We start from the raw sequence: 20,480 nt of genomic DNA, 5'->3' as shown, positions 1-20,480 counted from the left end.
AAAAATGCGATTGTTTAACATATCATACAAAATTATTTTTATATTAATAGTTTTTTTATACTTTATCTGTCAAAAAAATTTAAGTCGTTGATTCATAGAATTCGCGAGAAGTTAAAGAATTGAATCTATTATAGACGTTTGAGAAATTTTTCTAAACCTAATTTTTTTATAACCTTGTTAACCATTTGATAGTAATAGAGGGCTGGGATTGGGCTACAATATGGGACACTTACAACTTGCCTTGTCTTGAAATCAAGATTTTACATCCAAAACGTGTAAAACGCTAATCGCCTTGCCGATAAATCAAATGGGTAGATAGTGATTACATATTAATTTTTATTTGTCTACAGTTCGGCCACACCTTTCGTTTTTTATAGATCACTTCACTATCAACTTTCTGTAACAAATACTTTGTGTTATATTTACTTACATATACCTTGTGTTGAGTTATGAGGAGGGAAGAATCGCATGTGGCAAGGAGAACGTTAAGTATGAGTATGGAGATGTACACCGGTAGAGGTAGGCCTGGATGGATTGCGCGAAAGATGACATGATCAAGAAGGGGGTGACAATGGAGATGATGGCAGACTGATTGATTTGAAGGACGAAAACCTGGTGCACCGACCCTACGTAAGTGGAACAAGGTCAGGGAGATGATGAGTCATCACTGTATTTTTCTACGAATATATCATCAGGACATACGGTATAAGTGGGAGCGTATTAAAATTTATACGTTGAGTGTCTAAAAATTGAAATAGCTTTGTTTTTCAGTGTGAATATTATGTTTTTTTTTTATTTAGTTATTGGATTATAAGCCATCGTGTTCTTTTTTTCCCCAAAGCAAATAGCAGTGGAAAGTCACTATGTCAATGGTAAAGTAAAAAGCTTAGCGAGTAATTAATGTAATTAGGTAATTAATGATTAAGCTTTTCATTGATGACTGAGCAAGATTTAGTTTTTTTGTTTTTTGAGTAAACAATTTTATTGTTTTAACTAAAAAAACATTGTTCTGATAAAGTAGTTTGAAAAAGTGATTTTTTTGTTTTAAATTAAGCAATTAAGTTTTTTTTTACATCAATAACTTAAGTACATAGCAATATTTTTAATATTATATGATGGCAAAGGAGCACGCGGCCACTTGAATTCGCCGAAATGCGAAGTGATCGCTGCTCATTGACATCTGCAATTGTAGATGTATTGCCTACCTGTAATCAACGGAGAAGGGGACGCTCAGACAGAGGATATTTCTCCTTCTTATGCGTCCCTACCATCGCCAAATTCACTTCCCCTTCCCATTATTTCCTTTCAAGAAACGGGTGGGAAGGGATCGTGGACTAATGTTAAGCCTACGGGACACACACTAATCAGACGAAACGCGGTATAGGGTCCACTTCACGCTGGTCGACCCGGCTCATTCTTTCACCTATCAAATATTTTTGTTGCGGGATGTACCACTGTTAGATATGTTTGGTTTAGTGCAATACATTTAGGATACCAACGAGATACTATAATAACTGTAATGAGATTTTGAGGATGAAGCACCTTAAAATGTAACTGAAGGAAGAAACTCTCATTAAAACGTTACTTAGTATGTCATAAAGGTTTACTAATATTTAAAAATTGATAAACTATAACATCAATAACCTACAGTTGTTACACGTGTTCTGAGGTCGTCGCACTGTCTAGAGTCCTCGTATACCGCGGCTCACAAGGTACTCTCAAGAGATTCTTTCACGACGTGTATTGTGCATATACCTACTTCATTAGTTTTCCTACAAACAACCTTTTAATCTTTAGAAGTATAGTAACAATTTGACACAGTTATGGTAGAGGAACGCGGTACGGTTAACGGTGTTTCATTGTACATTATTTTGAAATTTAAAGGAATATAAATGTAAAATACCTTATTAGTAAAGACATCACTATCTGCTTCTTATCTAGACAGTTACCTTGATAACTGGGTCGTGAATGTTATGTATCGAACCTGGCAAGTTCGCTCGTCATTAATTCATGCTTTGAATATTCAACTAGAGCGAAGTAACTTGCGTAAAATTAAAAATTGCACTAGTAAGCGAGGGCCTGTGAAAAACTGAGCTGTATCGTAGCTTTTTACTCCGCCTCGGAGCTCGGAACCCAACGTAATTACGTCTAGATATTTCCTTATAAAATTCAGACGTTCGCAACCTTTAATTTTATGGAGAAATGAAAGGAAAATTTCTAGAAATAACCGGGTATCGTTTCAGATATCTTTTGCTTTGGATTTCTTTTTATCGTCTCATTTACATTGAATATGTGATCTGAATTTGATTTTATGTTTGAATGAGGATTATGTGTTTTATTTTGTACACGAATCAACTGAATGATTTTATTTTGAACATTAAGTTTAAATGTTTGTATAAGATAGGAATAGATCAAAGTTAAGAATGGGTCAATTGAGGTCAATGGGGACAAGAAGAAGTACTGTTTAAATATGTTATAATTTGGAACTGTAAAATATTAATAATTCTGTTACTTTAGTCATGTAATCTATCATGAAAAAAACTAAACAAAAAACTTTGTCATCGGAATCTACCACAGTCTAGACGAAACGGATCGTTACTACTCGTTGTCTCTATTTACTAACAATCCCCTGAAAGCCGATATGAAATTTTATCCTTTGCCCTCTTTGATGAGAAACTAGGTTAATGGTCAAATTATAAGTATACATTATACATAATATTATAAATTAAAATATGATAGTTCAGTGTAAACTGCAGTCATTTTGTAGTCAATTAGAATTTTTTTATAAACCATTCGCTTTCTTCCTTTAACTATAGTATTATGACCTTTAGTGTTTATAGATTTTTTACACGGAGCCCTTTACGCTTCATCATCATCAGCTCACTATATGTCTCCATCGAGGGGCTCGGAGCCTTCCCCAAGTAAGGGGTGACTAGGCCATAGTCAACCATGTTGGCCAAGTGCGGGTTGGTTGACTTCACACATCTCATTGAATTTCTTCTCAGATACTTGCAGATCACGATGTTTTCCTTCACCGTAAGAACGTCGTATAAACGATTATTTCTTGGATAAATAGTTATCTTTTAAATAGTTTTTTTAGCTAGGATACCAATTTACTTAATTGAAATAAGAAAGGATAGAGCCGCTTACATTTGTCGCGTGAACTGCATTTTATTTGCTGGTACGTGGTTGTATTTACATAATTTGACAACTCGGCGACAAAATTGGAATGAGTTGTCTTGGTGGCGAGGCGTCGTGACTCAGCCTAATATTGTGTGCAGATTTTGTGTAGTTTGTTTTTGTTTGATGTAACAATGTTGGCATTCTTCGATGCATATAAGAAAAAGATCGCCCTCTTTCTTCTTCTTTCAATTTAGTAGAACTTTAGTTCTATAACTTTAAACTTTCGTGGTTTTTACTAATATACTGTTCGTAAGAAACAGGATTCTTACCACGATTAGGCTGTTTGACCTCTCGATATTTCAGCACAGTTGCATGCGCCATATTCACGGGTTGACTGGTGTTGTGCGGTAGTGTGAAAAATGTTAAAGATAGCCGTATCAATCTACCTTCTTTCTGATTCGGCGACCACTACTACTGTCCGCGTTCTCACTGCGCATTAAGTCCGCACAGCCTAATCGTGGTAAGAATCCCGTTTCTTACGAATAGTATATCAAATTTAGTTCTGTTTGCAGTTGAATAATTTTTGTATATATTTTTAAATTTTATCAAAATGGTTTAAGATTGTGTGGAAATATATATTGAAAGTAGTGAAAATCTCTATCGTATGGAATTAGTTCTTTCGTATATTCCATTATAGTTGTAAAAATGTAGAGTCTTTCTTGTTTACACCTACATTGGTGTGTTTCTGTGTAGTGTAGGATCCGTCAGTCTTTTGTTAACTTTCATCCTTCAACCACAAAGGCCAGACCGTTAGAGCGCAAGGATTTTTGTTTTTTTAAAGTTGCTTTTTCACGACATGTTTTTCAAGAGTATTTCTAGAATTTAAACATAAGTAAAGAGCTAATGATACTTTATATAAACACTAAGTTGTGTAGATTTTACTACCTTAAGTTACAAACCTTAAGTTTCAAGGATATTAATATGAAGTTGCGCTTTTTATATTAAAAACTAGCTTTTATCCGCGACTCCGTCCGCGCGGAATAAAAAATAGAAAATGGGGTAAAAATTATCCTATGTCCGTTTCCTGGTTCTAAGCTACTTGCCCACCAATTTTCAGTCAAATCGATTCAGCCGTTCTTGAGTTATAAATAGTGTAACTAACACGACTTTCTTTTATATATATAGATACATATATTTCAGAGCACTGTACTGATTAAAACAACAGTTTTTTTCTATTTAATTTAATCTCAACAAACTGCCAGTACCTTGTTTTCGACCAATCAAAATGTTTAAAATTTGATTATTTAATTTAACAATGTTAGGTGGGGGCCGGACAGTAGTACCCGACAACGTCGACCCGTGTCAGCCCTGTGAAGTTACAAATAATATTCGTCATCTTAAATTACACGTTTTAATAAATTGAACATAACATTTTCGTTCAATAAATCTTATGTAAACTTTGATTTATCTATAACATGGTAAGTATTAAATACGACAATACTTCACCTTAAAAAACCGATATGAGACAGAATAATTCTTCCTTGTGTATATTTTCAAGGGTCTCGTTTTACAATAAATGCTAATCCCAGGGCTCTTTTAAACAACCATACAATTTAAGTTTAGTTTTTTGTACATTAGGACGAGATCAAAATGCTCTACCGTTACGTATTTATATTTGAACTAGTTGTCGCCCGCGATTATCGCGATATCTGTAGCCTATGTGTTCTTCCAGATTATGCTCTACATCTGTGCCAAATTTCATCGAGATCCGTAGAGCCGTTTCGGAGATACCTTCTAACAAACAAACATCGATCCATCTAAACATTCACAATCTATCTATATATATAAAAGAAAGTCGTGTTAGTTACACCATTTATAACTCAAGAACGGCTGAATCTATTTGACTGAAAATTAGTGGGCAGGTAGCTTAGAACCAGGAAACGGACATAGGATAATTTTTACCCCGTTTTTTATTCCGCGCGGACGGAGTCGCGAGTAAAAGCTAGTATATATATAAAAGAAAGTCGTGTTAGTTACACTATTTATAACTGAAGAACGACTGAATCGATTTGACTGAAAATTGGTGGGCAGGTAGCTTACAACCAGGAAACGGACATGAGTAATTTTTATCTCGTTTTCTATTTTTTATTCCGCGCGGACGGAGTCGCGGGTAAAAGCTAGTTTATAATATTATTAAGATTGTCAAGGGAATATGATTCAGTTTATATAGATTTTTAGTAATTGCTGATTTGATTGTATTACAATTACGTTGTACGAAAACACGTCTAGACAGCCGGCCCTGAAGCCTGCCAGCAAATCCCATTAGTTCATTATATACTTATGTGAAATGTTAATGCGATTACTTTGAACGTGTACATACGAATCAGGTTATCTATTCTGGGACAAAAAGTTAACAAACTCAAGGTCATATGAAGAGATATCAGTATTTGTATATATCATAATGTTGACTTATTATAGTTGAATTCAAACTTTATGGCCGCTTATATGACAAAAGACATTTTTTAGGTATCAACGGGACTTAAAAGAAAATGAGGGGATTCCTTTTAAATTCAATTCTCAAGAGAGTATTTACAGATTTATAGATCCAATGTTTTTTTTTACATTAAAAGATAGCAAACGAGCTTGCGGCCACCTGAATACGTTGAGATAGTGAAGCAACCGCTGCGCATAGACATGGGCAATTTTAGATGAGTTACATACCGTTAATCGACGGAGGAGTACTTTTTTTGCTCTTTTGCGTCTCCTTTTCCGTCAAATCTACTTTCTCTTCTGATCCTTTCCTTCTATGAAAAGGGTGAGAAAGAAAAGGCTACTAAAAGTATGTCTCCGGCATGCAAGCTCATCAGACGAAACGCGGAATTGACAAAATATTAGCGGTTTTCTGCTTAACAGGGAAATACATTTCATTATATATAGACTTGATACATTCATCATTATTTATGAGCTGAACTATCTTTAAATCTTTAATGAATTTAAAATAAGGGAAGCAACGAAACCTTCCAAAATATAGGCTCAAAGAATGACATATCAACAGTGACGCCTCAGTAAAAACACGACGCTTTTGCATCAATCCGTCTAGACAAGTATCCAGACTGTCTCAAAAACTACTCTACACACGCCACGCACAAAGAGCTGCGTTGTTTTGCTAAAAAAAAGGTAAACTAAACAGCACACCTAACAAACAAATACAATTTGTCTTTATTCACATGTGGAATAATTTTATCATTGAGAGCGGTTATATTTTACAATGTAGTTAGTTTATAAAGATATAACGTCGTACTTAGATTCGTAAGAGTTACTGATGAAGCCTAGTTTGTGAAATTTACTCTAACGACGTTAAAATATAATAAGATGACCACAGTGTGATTTTTTGTTTGATTGAAATCACCAAGAAATATACGATCCTACGAATCGCTTACGTTATGGTTTAGACCAAATTAGAATACGATCTGGCATAAAATGTAGAGTTAAAAAATCTCCGTATCGAGGCACGTTTTTGTCTAGCTAGGTCAAGAGTTTGTTTCACAGTGACACTCGGATCTGAAGCCCTCCACGTCTTTAGTTCCATCTAGCGCTAAAAATAAACACTAAAGTAAACATTTTCATGTCATCGACTTTTGCTAACCTACTTATGAAGATTCGAGAATATTAAAGTTTACACTACGGAGTGTTATTACAGTCTCAAGGTTTTTTTTTAGTATGAACGATATTTTTGTGATCTTACTAATTATATAAATGCGAATGTTTGGATGGATGGATGTTTGTTCGACTCAACGGGTCTTGATGAAATTTAGCACAAATGTAGAACACAGTCTGGAAGAACACATAGGCTACTTATTAAGATTTTTTAATTCCACGCGGACGGAGTCGCGGGTGACAGCTAGTGCGTATTATATATTTTCCTTTTAATAATACTGGGAAAACCTTGAGTCAATGTTCTTTGAACGATCAATAGGGCCCTGTGTTAGGAATTATTTTTCTTTCTTTTATCTTTCCTTTCATTTTTTACTATCTGTATTTCTTTCTTCTAACAAAAAATTTAATTCATTTTTCTTGGAATACACGAAATATGAAAAAATATTTTTCACCAGTCACACATTTTTGAAATCGCTTAACTTGCAGGAAAAAGACTATTAATGTTTTCCAAACTAACGCTCACTATACGACCCCACTGATTGGCTCCGAGTCTACCCTAAGTTAAGGGTTAAGTTCGGGCTCCGGTTTCCACAATTATTAATACACTTGTCAATATTATTTTATAGATGACTAAATATTTGACTTATAGGTAGTTGAAATTGGTTTACTACTGGCCACCAAATTATTAAGGTCCATATTAATTTTTCCCTCTGTAAAAATAATATCCTGGATATCTCGTAAATAACTGCTGAAGTCACAGTCGTAAGTTCATCCTTCGGTATAGACTTAATATGAGAAATCTACACTTAGTGTCTCCCTTTGTTAGCAAATGAACCCTCGAGATTTGTTTTCTTAATATTATCCAATTAATTATACAAATTTAACATCGACCTTCAATAGCAAAATTGACAAAAACACAACAAATAAAATGTAAATAATATAAAGGATACGAGGCTAAGAAATTTTCCACTCTATAAGGCTTTCCATTAGAAATATCCAATCGTGTAGAAGTAATTCTGCGTCGTCGATGCGTGGTTTCTTATCCACCGACATAAGTGCTTTCTTTCATTCTATATGTCCAAGTAAGATGTTGTCACTAACCCTTTGTAAAAAGTGAGGTCAACCAGTTTTTCCTATCGGAAATCTTTTGACTTACAAGATTTTATTTCATGAAAAAGAAAGAAAATCAATGATGCGAATGTAACATATATATATATGTTATACATAAATGGTAAAAGATTTTTACACAAAATACTGGCAACATTGCAACAAAGAGACTATAAGGTCAAACTTCAGAGTGGTATTAAATAACCGTTTTGGAATTAGAAAACGGGTATAATCGTATATCGACAATTTAACTAATATTTTAAACTAGCTTTTACCCGCGACTTCGTCAACACGGAATAAAAAAAATGCACATAAGATAAAAAAGTTCCTATGTCCGTCTCCTAGTTCTAAGCTAATCCCTATCAATTTTCAGCTAAATCAGTTCGACCGATCTTGAGTTAGTTAGTGTAACTAACACTACTTTCTTTTATATATATAGATGTAGATGCGAAAGTTTAGATGGATGAATGGATGTTTGAAGGTAACTCCGGAACAGCTCAACGGATCTTGATGAAATTTTAAACACTATTAATTACGTTTTTTACGTGGACAGAGTCGCGGGCGACAGCTAGTTGATTATAAAACAAGGTTTATATGAAAAATCTCATTTAAATCGAAAGAAGGCAGATATTGTTGATTTTGTCTTCTTGCCAAGCATTTCCATTTTTTTTCAGAGAATCATCGCCAAAAAGCCAAAAATTACAATCTGTGAGCCTGTTTACGAAAATTATCGCTTCGCAAATTTAAATCTGATGTATACTAAACTATGCTTTTAGAAATTCTGATATAAACAACACAAAGATCATTGACCTTTGTTATTGCTACGCCATTAGGAGACGTTATTATAAACACATTTGTAACTATTAAATGTTACAATATAATAAAATTATATTGAACGACTGTCTGTGAGAGATAGATATTATGTACAGAACAGATAGAAATAAAATCTTTAATTTTATCGTTATAGCGTAAGCAGAGACAAAGTTAAAATCAAAAGACCCTATAAACACCTAAAAACAAACTACTCCTTATTTGCGGTTTATACATATGTAGAAAATCATATGAAAAAGTCACTCGGGCTGTTTTAGATCTCTGTTTTTATTTTGGTACAAAATCGTGCAAAAAGTTAACTTACAACTTCAATTTATTTGCTGTTAATCATATTAAATACTTTTGGGAAACTATTAACATATTTTATTTTATTTTATTTTTTTATTATATTAAAAAAAATCTTAAAACATTGTTAGACGTTCCGTTGCAAGGAAACTAATTATGAAGTATTACGAAGTTAATTTGTCTAACATCGAAAACATGGAAAGTAAATTTTAATACTTTGAAAACTTTTAACAAAGTATACATTCTTGGTTTGAAATTCGAACTTTAAATAATTCGAGATGGTATACGCCAAAATATTAACTCCTTTCCAACAATCTTCAGCAGTGTACAGCTATTAATAACCCGTGAAAACAATACATTGTTCGAGTTGTGTTATGACTAATTTCACGTTTTGATTTATGTGTAAGCGCCATGCACGGTTACGCTTTAAATTACATTTTAGGGTAGATAGAGTACTTAAATAAAGATGTTAACATTTTAACGGCAAATACTGACAACAATCGACGTCAAAACGAAGTAGTACATACTTAGAAAATGTCTATTACATTCAAACTATTAAATCTAGAGTAAAAAAATTAATATTGCAGGATGTCAAAGCAGATAAAGTTTTTAGTCATGTAAACGCCCATCCTAGGAGGAATAAAAGAGACAGCCCAACTTTATCTTTACGTTGACGCAAAAATGCATATTGATATCTGGATGATGCTTTCATTTCACGAGTTTCCAAGTTAATTTCGAAACGGGAAAACGTTCCGCAAGGGAAGTGCATTTGCCAAATTGCAATAAAACGGATCGACTGACATGTAAAACTTTGATATATTCACAATTTTGCGTAATTGAATTTCAAAAGAGCTCTTTTGAAATGTTAAATTGAATTTTTATTCGCAGAATCATGAACATTTAATAGATTAATTGTGCGTATATGTAGTATGTAGGTAATTTAAAAGAAAAAAAAATTATGTACCGTATTTAAATAGCCTTTCTTAAATTAAGTATCCTATTAATGTGAAAAGAATTTAAACTCAAATCATTTACTATAAAAATTCAAGTTGAATTAAATAAAATTATAAAACACTATAACAATAAAATAATATAAACGTGATCATAAGCAGATAACTTAGATACTGTCGGTTTATGAAACCATAATCTCATTTATAAAACATATAGTCATCCCTGTCATAAACTTTAACAAAACAGAGATAATAATATATTTTAAAGGAAACCCATGGATAGGAACATAAAATATGAAATTAATGTCAACATTAAACACTATAAAACAATCAGTATTAACGCCCACAGGAATGCATCAAAATGATATACGAGTAAAATATTTATACCAAACTACGGGTTGGTTGTAGAGTAATAATAATTTATCATTAAATAAACGTGTTATTTATTACACCAGTAATGTAATACTATAATTATCTTAACAATATATAATAATATTGACATGAACTTTTAATTCATTATTTTACAACATAAGTCAGGGATGACGAACCTTTTTTGAAGACATTTTTAATGAGGTCATAAACGTGCCATCAAACTAATTTGATTATTGAAAACATTTCGTAGCGTAAGAATGTGTTGTGTTCGCTTCTTGTATAATATTTACTTCACTTTTTCGTACATATTCCGTAGTGCATAACGAATTGCTCAAAATACTATGTCGTACTTATATGTGCCTTTGTTTTACCACCCCTGATATAGGTGCTCAATCCCGTGACCCAAAGATTTAAATAGAAATATGAGGTTTTCATTTGGTATGATTCTGGTATACTTTTGCTTGTATCTACTCATATGTAATCAACAGTAATGGGTTCAAACTAATTTAAAACGGCTACGCTTACATACTGTTGTCTGATGTCAGTATCGTCGTTCTAGGTTTATTGATATGCTTAATTTTATATTCTAAAACTACTAGAACTGTCTAGAAATAAGTTTGGAAGCCTGTGATAGTCAAATCTGATTACCTACGGACTCTGTATGGCTTGTTTAATAAGATTATATGATACCAAAAATGTAAATTTTTCGGTATGATATTATTTCGAGTCAAAGAGGATGAAAACGTTAACCTAGTTATTGAAATGTTTTAATAATAAGGCTTCTTATAGTTGAAATATAAATTCGCAAGTTTTTTTTTTAAATTCGTTTTTTTATTATTGGAGAGGAGGACATCAAAAGAACCTATCAGAAGTCTTATCACAAAAAAATCCAGAGTACAAATATAAAATATTAGAAGAATATTACATCATGTAATACTTTGATTGTATAAAGGACTAGCTGTAGCCCGTGACTTTGTCCGCGCGGAATTAAAATCATCTATAATAAGTAGCCTATGTGTTCTTCCAGACTATGTTCTACATCTATGTCAAATTTCATCAAGATCAGTTTTGTCGTTCCGAAGATACCATCATACAAACATCCATCCATCTAAACTTTCGTATTTATAATATTAGTAAGAAACAAAGTCATATTTCTGTAGTGTAGGCTTTCTTTTAGACTATAAAAATCTAGGACAATACCCAAGAATTACTTTTTATTTTATAGATTTTATCGAGAGAAGGAAGTTTGTGGACTAAAATGTCTTTACTGAGTCGTAAATGAAATATTTCTCATTTTAGAATTAGGATTAGCATAATACAGTTTCGAAGAGAATTTCGTTTTAAATTAGATTCATTTTCATTTGTATTTGTGATCCGATTAGAATGAAAATTTATTTTAATTTAAAAACAAACTTAAAATATTTTCTTATTTTGAAGATTTTTAGTCACGATAAAAAGCGGATTAAAAATTTACATTTTTAAAGCCGCAACTTCACTAAGCTGTTTCAATTATAAAATGTTTTGGTACTTAATTTTATTTAAATAAATATTAAAAACTGATAATCACCCTCGGAGTTATTAAACAATAACTAAGGGAGTCTTCAGTATAGATCGACAAATCTAAATCTAGTGACTACTAGCGACAGTTATCGGTAATCTTACTAATATTATAAATGCAAATGTTTAGATGTTAGATGGATGGATGTTTGTTAGAAGGTATCTCCAGAACGGCTTCACGGATCCGAGTGAAATTTGGTACCTATACATGTAGAACATAGTCTTGTACAACACATTAAATACTGTTTAATTTTTTTTTAATTGACGGGAACGAATTCGCATGTAAAAGCTAAAACTATTGAACGCTATCATCAACATCTGTATTTTCATATATAATACTAGCTGTCGCCCGCGACTCCGTCCGCGCGCAGTCAAAAATAAAATAAAATAAAAAAAATGAAAAATAGATGTTGGCCGATTCTCAGACCTACCGTTTCGGAGGAGTACGGGAACGAAAACTGTGACACGAGAATTTTATATATTAGATTTATGTAGGCTAAAACTAGTTAATTGTTTTTCACAACTAACTGTTCATGTCATATTTGAGATTAAACACGTCTAAAAGTTATCTAATATTCTGTAGAAACTATAGATTAAAACAAACTATCTCAACTTAGGTTAACTGAGCTACATTCAACTCTGTAATATTTGACTTCTATCATTAGATTTAGATTAGATTTATCCTACGTTCCTAAATATGAAACGGTTAATATTTTCACATTTCCATGTACTTAAATTAGGAAGGTCATTAATATTTAACATTAATCTAATTGGATGTAAAGGGAAATTGGGTTACGCTGTTACGAAGCTAAAATATGTATTAAAGATAAAAATAAATATGTCGTTAAATTATGTTTCCCCAAACAAATATATTTACTCGTACTCTTTTAATGATATATTTTAGCTTTTATATTATATTTAAGATAGTTGATTACATTTAATTAGTTGTATAGTTAATATTTAATAGATTGATAATACATAAAGTTCTGTAATTTACTCGTAAGTATAAACATCTCATCATTTCGGTTACGAACTATGTCAATTAAAAGTACAAAAATAAAATGTTAACAAATTTTATTTACATCATGGAGATGGTTAATAAATTTTTCTACGCAATTAAAACAATTAACAAATGTTTATTTGCCGTTAAAAAAAAAACGAAAAACTCTGTGGTTATACATATTAGTCAAAGCGCTCTTCGAACGAAACAGTCACGAATCTCTTAACGTTACGTAGAAATCAACCTATAAACGATATATCTAGAATAGAGTCTTTGAATACGCTGTGCCGTGGGAGTGATGCCACGTGATGTTAGATCGATGTACAACTCGGTAATAAAGGGACTTACAGTAGAGGACGTTTATTTCCTACCCATTACACTGACGCATACCACAGAACGTGACCTCTCCAATATCTGATTGTACGTGGGAAGCAAATTTAATTCTTTGACTGTAAACTGAAATTGAACAACAGGGACGCTTGTTTATCTTCTTAATTGACGTTTTCGTAATTAGCAAAATTTGTGGAGCCCGAAATGATTTTCGGGAGTGTCCTTCAAGTGTACGACGGAGACTTGGCCGAATTACGCCTTTGGCCGATATTTAGATACATTTGTAGTAATCTTACTTAAATGTGAAAGTTTAACTGGATGGATGGATGTTTGAAGGCATCTCCGGAACGGCTCAACGGGTCTTTATGAAATTCGTCACAGATGTAGAACATAGTCTAGAAGAATGCATAGACTACTTTTTACTTTTTTAATTTCGTGCGGACGGATTTGCGGGTTACAACTAGTTAACTAATAAATTACTAAACTATCTATTTATCAACTCTTTAGTTTCTTCTTCTTTTTAGTATCCTTCTTTAGTTTTCTGTAACAATATTTAGTGTGCTCTGGATAAATATAATCTAGAACTAAAATATATCTTCAATTTACTTTACAAAAAAGGTATGAAATTTATTATCACGAATCGTAAGTTTCTACTAAAAAGCGCATAGTTTTTAGACAATATGTTTTTATACAAGTGTTGTGACAATGGAAACACGGTAAATGACTCAAGAGATCTGACGACGCTAGACCATTACGATACAATAAGTAACTAGTACGATGTATTCAATACTTTGAATTACTTACATAACGATTGTTGTGGATATGTTTTTACAAGCAATAAATTCGGCGTATAATATATGATACCGAAGTCTACAAGTACATTTAAAAAAAGGCGTATGATGTAAGAAAAGTGTATTACAAGAATTCTCTCGGGGAACATTTTCCCAAAAGCTATTTTCGATGTTATATGTCTCAACGATTCGAGAAAAGTTATGTTCAGTGTAACATAATTTTTCATAAATTTTCTTTTAGTAATGAAACATCAGCGTGGGTGGATAAGGGTGCACTTGACCTGTAATCTGCAGGTCCAGGGTTCGAATGTGTTTTTGGATTCATAAGGAAAACATTGTGATGCAAGCACATATCTGTGATGAAATCCAAAGATATTTGTAAAGTCAATCAACCTGCACTGAGCCAGCATGGTTGACTATGGCCTAGTCACCCCTATAGACTTCGACCTCCCAGTGGGGACGTATAATGAGCTGATGATGATGATGGAAACTTCATATTATAGAAAAAAATATATACTTACTTGTTATGAATAAGCAATAGTTTCTATTCAATTATTAATTATAAAATAATTATTAACAATATTTTATTTCAACAATAAGTTGACCGACGACACAGTTTTTTCAAGTCTATTGTGAGTCCTAAATTAGTTGAATTAATTGTTCAGACTGTTGAATGCAGAACAATGGCACTTAGTACTTAGTAATGACGCATAAATTACTCAGCCGACCCTGTTCGCCATACTCAACCAAAAAGGTTACGAAACTATACTCAAACGTTTACTTAGTTGTATAGACCGAAAAGGATATCTGACCAGGTGGGCATAAGTCAAACTAAATATGACAGTTCACTAGCGCCCCTCTGTCAACGTCAAAAAATGTCACAAGGTCCTTTTCGTACTGTGGCTGTCAGGTCATTTTATATAATTTTATGCCCATGAATGTCTCTCACGTCGGGCCAAATATATTTGTTGAAAGACATCAAAGAAACATATTTCATCTCATATTTAGACTATTTTAAAGGTTACTTAATTCCTCTCTAAGTGTAGATTTCTTCAACTAAATTAACGCCCAGAGAAAACTTTGAGTGGAACAGTAATTCTTGCAATGTTATTTGTATGAGCATCATTTATACGGCAAACAGTTTTGCGGATTCTCACACATTAAATAAAATAAAATGTAATTTTTTTTTATAAAGTTAGCATTTTGTACTTTACCTTTATAATAACTCGTCGGCACGCGAAAAACATTTATTTTTAGATCGGAAACCATTGTGTCTATTTCTGAACTTTTAATTAGTTCCTACCAATTTGAATTGATTATTATTCGAGTTGTTATTGAAGTTTTGTTTCGAAATTATTTTCAATCATATGAAAACTATCAACAAAATTAATTTAACACAAAAAAAAATTGTTGAAATAATGAAATCTAATATATAAAATTCTCGTGTCACAGTTTTCGTTCCCGAACTCCTCCGAAACGGCTTGACCGATTCTCATGAAATTTTGTGAGCATATTCAGTAGGTCTGAGAATCGGCCAACATCTATTTTTCATTTTTTTTAACTGCGCGCGGACGGAGTCGGGCGACAGCTAGTAATACTATATAGCAATGTGCAAGACAATCTTTTGATATATTTTATTATTGACTATTGATAAATATTACGGAGAAAAAGAGTCTTTAATGTCTTTAATTTATTTGTCACATTTTAAAATTGAAACTTGGTACTAAGAATACAACTTAGAACGAGACATTGTAACTTTCTATGGTTTAATGGAATGTATTTTATTTCAAAAAGCTTTAATTAAATATGCAACTGTATTTCCAACGACATAAGGGTGAAATTCTTTCCTCACAAGCTAAACCTAATAAGAGCATGTCAACGCTTTAAAGTCCTTCGGCAGAACTGCCTTAATTGCAGGATTTAAAAAAAATCTTTTGAAGTTTTTATCCTAATGGGGCGGTCAGATTAAAAAACTACTACATTATTTTAAATGAACTTTTCTAACCTAAGATTAAAGTTTCCTATAGGGTACTTACGGGTTTCAACTGCCTACAAACACATACAAAAATCCCTTCCATACTCTTATAAAACATAGATAGGATTTTTTTTACAATTGTTTCAGTACATCAAAATGATGCTAATTATACCATTCACCATTGGTTCTATAATTGTGTATCAAAATTACTAAATGTATAACAGAGTGCAAGTAATTCTAAATGTAATGTTTGCAATCGTATTCAAATCTTTTTGGTTAATACTGGAAATGTTGTTTTCAGTTTTAATACCAGAACACTAGTTAAAGAGTCATCAATCAATTTTTGGATTTGAAGCGGGAGCCTGCACTTTAGTTAATGGAAAATTTTTGAACATTGATTAGATTCACGTCTATGCCTATCTTTATATTAATGAAAATTTACACGTTAAGGAAATGAATAAGCAAGACAAAGGTGTATTTGTGTAATTCTGATGTATTAAAATGTCACATGATAAAGACATTACTTGGGAATAACGACATTTGTGTAATGTTAAAAACCTATACGAAATCTGTTTAAACCAGGGATCTCCAAACTATTTTGGACAAGTGTCCCCTTTTCCAAAATGAACTGTTACCTCAAACCCCCATGGCCAAATTACCTACTTTTAAGATCAATTATATATACTTTTTTTTTTGACTTAGGTCAATAGAAGAAGACAGAGTGAGAATTAGCAATACTTTAAGTTTTTTGGCTTAAACATTTCAAATACTCGTAATAATTTCCTAAACTAATAAATTACACAAACTCAAAAAAAAGAGAAGAAAAACTAATAACTGAATTTGAAATGCGTAAATTTTTTCGATATATATATTTTTTAAATAACATAACCCGTAGAAGATAACATTTCAACAAACTTGTTTATTTTAACTTGTAAAATATTTGAACTGTTATAATTTAATTATTTTATGATCTCACAATACGCGGCAGTTACGTAAGACATCTGCCAAAAGTTTATTGTTAACGTAAACAGACCAACAGACGTGCGGTTTTCGTAACGTATGATTCAATTAATACTGAATCAAGATAACTAACTATATATATTGCTGTAAGTATGTGTAATATAATATAACGGAGGAACGTACGTGTATAGTAAAATTATTAAAACTTTTCTGAACCATTCTAACTATAGTAAGTAAGCTCCACTTAGCCCTTACTTAGGATCGAAAAGTTAGGGTTCAATCAACCAGAGCGCTGGTGGCTCAGGGGTTAAGCACTTGACTTGCAATCTGCAGGTCCTGGGTTCGAATCCCGCCTTGTACCAATGTGTTTTTCGAGTCTCGATTTACATATGTACATTTATCCGACGTTCTTACGGTGAAGGAAAACATCGTGATGCAACCTGCACATATCTGAGAAGAAATTCAAAGATATGTGTGAAGTCAAACAACCCGCACTGGGCCAGCGTGGTTGACTATGGCCTAGTCACCCCCTAACTTGGGGTAGGCTTTGAGCCCCTCAGTGGTGACGTATGTGAGCTGATGATGATGATGATCTTTCGTTTATCAATTAATTTGCCTTTTTTTTGTTGTTTATCGTTTTTGGAGTATAAATTGTGTGTTTAGGATAGGTGCATTTATTTAAATTTATTTATTTTAAGCTTTATGGAACGCAATAATACATTTTAATAGAACCTGAGTAGGCGTGTAAGCCGTTCTCTTGCATGACTGAGAACTTACGCCCGACTTATACCTACCTATTTTTTAATTTGTATTAAAATAAATATATTATAATTTAATAGTTAAACAAATTGTTATTTATTAGAAAATTATCTTTTAAATTTTTTGCAGAAGTATTGAAGTACAATAGGAAAAAGGAAGTACAATATAAACGAGTAACTTATTACCTCTAATCAAAGTTTATTTTATTTATAACTACCTTTTACCCGCGACTCCGTCCGCGCGGAATAAAAAAAAATAGAAAACGGGGTAAAAATTATCCTATGTCCGTTTCCTGGTTCTAAGCTACCTGCCCACCAATTTTCAGTCAAATCGATTCAGCCGTTCTTGAGTTATAAATGGTGTAACTAACGCAACTTTCTTTTAAATATATAGATATCCTTATTCGTACAAAATTGTTTTAAAGAGGAAAGTTTATGTTTGTGATAAACTCAAAAAATATTACAATTGTTATTAAATGTAAAAAAAAAATGTTTACATCACTAGTGGAAAATACTGGCCCCTAGTATTTAGTTAAGTCGTTATTCATTGGATAAGGGTAACTTTGTAACAGAATCAATATTTCATTTCCATATTTGAAAGTTTAACATTACAACTTTGGAGATCGATATTCGATCAAGTTTTTGAATTTCTAAACCTATTCGCAAGTCGAAAGGGTCGAGGAGTTCCGAAAGGTATTGAATGTTCGTCGTCCGTGTAATTACTTCGCAAACCAGACTTTTATTATATCTATTTCGAGTAGTTTTATAGAAAAATTATTACCACTGTGTTTAATTTTGTAATATTTACGTTTGGGAATTAAACTTTACAATTTGCTTTTATAATGAATTAGAGGGCTTAAATGGTAACAAATTCGTTATTCACAAATTTAAGCTGTAAGTTATTTAAATAATTTCTTACTTTGTTATCTATATATATAAAAGAAAGTCGTGTTAGTTACACTATTTATAACTCAAGAACGGCTGAATCGATTTGACTGAAAATTGGTGGGCGGGTAGCTTAGAACCAGGAAACGGATATAGGATAATTTTTACCCCGTTTTCTATTTTTTTATCCGCGCGGACGGAGTCGCGGGTAAAAGCTAGTTTTATTATAAAGACATGTTAGTGTATTCCAGAAAGATCGTTGTCTAAATGACTCTTTGTTACAAAACGTGACAACTTTTTTTTTTATAGGAAACCTTACGTGTTAAATTAAACCAGCAGATCAACAAACAAACATTGTATGGCTTCTATTCAATAGGCATCGTTTCAACATTAAACTTATATCGTGAACAATATTCGGATACAGTTCACTAATTAAGGAAGTGAAATTTTGTTTACGCGTAAAAGTTGTTTTGTTTAAATTTGAACCCGCTCATTAAAATTCAAAGACACGGGTTAATTTTGTTTATATAGTCTGAACTGAAATAATAAAAAATTAAAGGTTCTTTATGTTATTTTATTTCTTCTTATTCTTTATGTTATTGATCGCAAGACATTTTTTCATTACTTCTTATTTCTTCTTACTTCTAAATGCCTTTATCTAATAATTGCCTTAAACTATACCTTTCTATTTAAATACTATTAAACAATGAGGCTTGGAGATTCAGCAATGTTCATTTATATAACAGTATATACAGTATATATAACAGTTTTATATAAATAGATATGTTAAAGCTAATAATATTAAATCGCTAAGCTATAAGACCTTGCCACCAATCTATTTCACGGCTAGCTTATGTTATCCACTTACATTTATCTTTTAACAATATAATGAGTAACACTATCGAATGACTTAGTTATTTGATCGCAATACATAAAATACCACACAGAAGACAGGCGTGAAGTGGAAGTAATTCCGCGTTTCATCTGATGAGTTTAGTACCGGAGGCCTAATTTTACTCCACGGTCTCTCCCTACCCTTTTCTTATAAGGAAAGGATGGGAAGTGGATTTGACGCAGGAGGGAAGAGGATATATACTCTGTCTGTGCATCCTCTCCTCTGTCGATTAAAGGTAGGCAACGCATCTGCAATTGCGGATGTCTATGGGCAGCGGTCGTTTTGTTATTTAGACGGATTCAAGTAACCGTTTACTCGTTTGCCACCTTATGATATATTAAAAAATGCCATTCTGAAGTCATATGATTATTTTCGCAGTCTTTTAATTTTCTGATATTAATGTACACGAAGAATTTATAAGAAGATATGATTTTAAAACTGTAAAATTGGTGATTTCTTATTTTTACACAATACAGAGGACCTTCCCGTGACTTTGTGACTTTGAGGCCGTTCTCAGTTATGTAATAAATAGCTTTACTGTCTCTGTCCTGACACTTTCGCTGAATATAAAGCGAACGATATCGACCGCGTGGGAACCATGCCTATTCGCACTATCTCGCTTCGTAAACCAAATTACAACGATGTACCAACGCTTAAAATAAATAAACATTAGAAATAAATATGTATATGATTTTTTTTTTACATAAAGTCAAATGTACAGGACGTGAATTTGTTCTTTTTTAATACAGTCGAACCTGGATTATCGATTATCCAAGGGACCGCAACATTTTTCTTTTTATTTCAACCAGAGATTCTTGCTTTAGAAAATCATCAGATGGCATAAATCAAATACTCTCGCTTATAAAGGTTTCGCTCTTATACAGGTTGGACTGTATATTTTTTTATGTGTTTTTTTCGTTGTAAAATAATTAAATAACTCTACCAATTAATATGTTGTGAAAAGTTATCTCGAATTTGATATTAAAGTTCTGGAAATTTAACTT

The 20,480-nt window shown here is 32.3% G+C and overlaps 1 protein-coding gene across 1 annotated transcript in view; it reads left to right on the top strand.

Moving 5' to 3' along the window:
* Positions 1-20,480, top strand: part of LOC106711411 (extensin) — a 59,891-nt gene that overhangs the window by 334 nt on the left and 39,077 nt on the right. The window lies entirely within an intron of this gene.

The sequence above is a fragment of the Papilio machaon genome, chromosome 3 (genome assembly GCF_912999745.1).
Source record: "Papilio machaon chromosome 3, ilPapMach1.1, whole genome shotgun sequence".
Taxonomy (NCBI): Eukaryota; Metazoa; Arthropoda; class Insecta; order Lepidoptera; family Papilionidae; genus Papilio; species Papilio machaon.
Note: the sequence above shows the minus strand (reverse complement) of the source record. Positions and strands in the feature narration are given on the sequence as shown.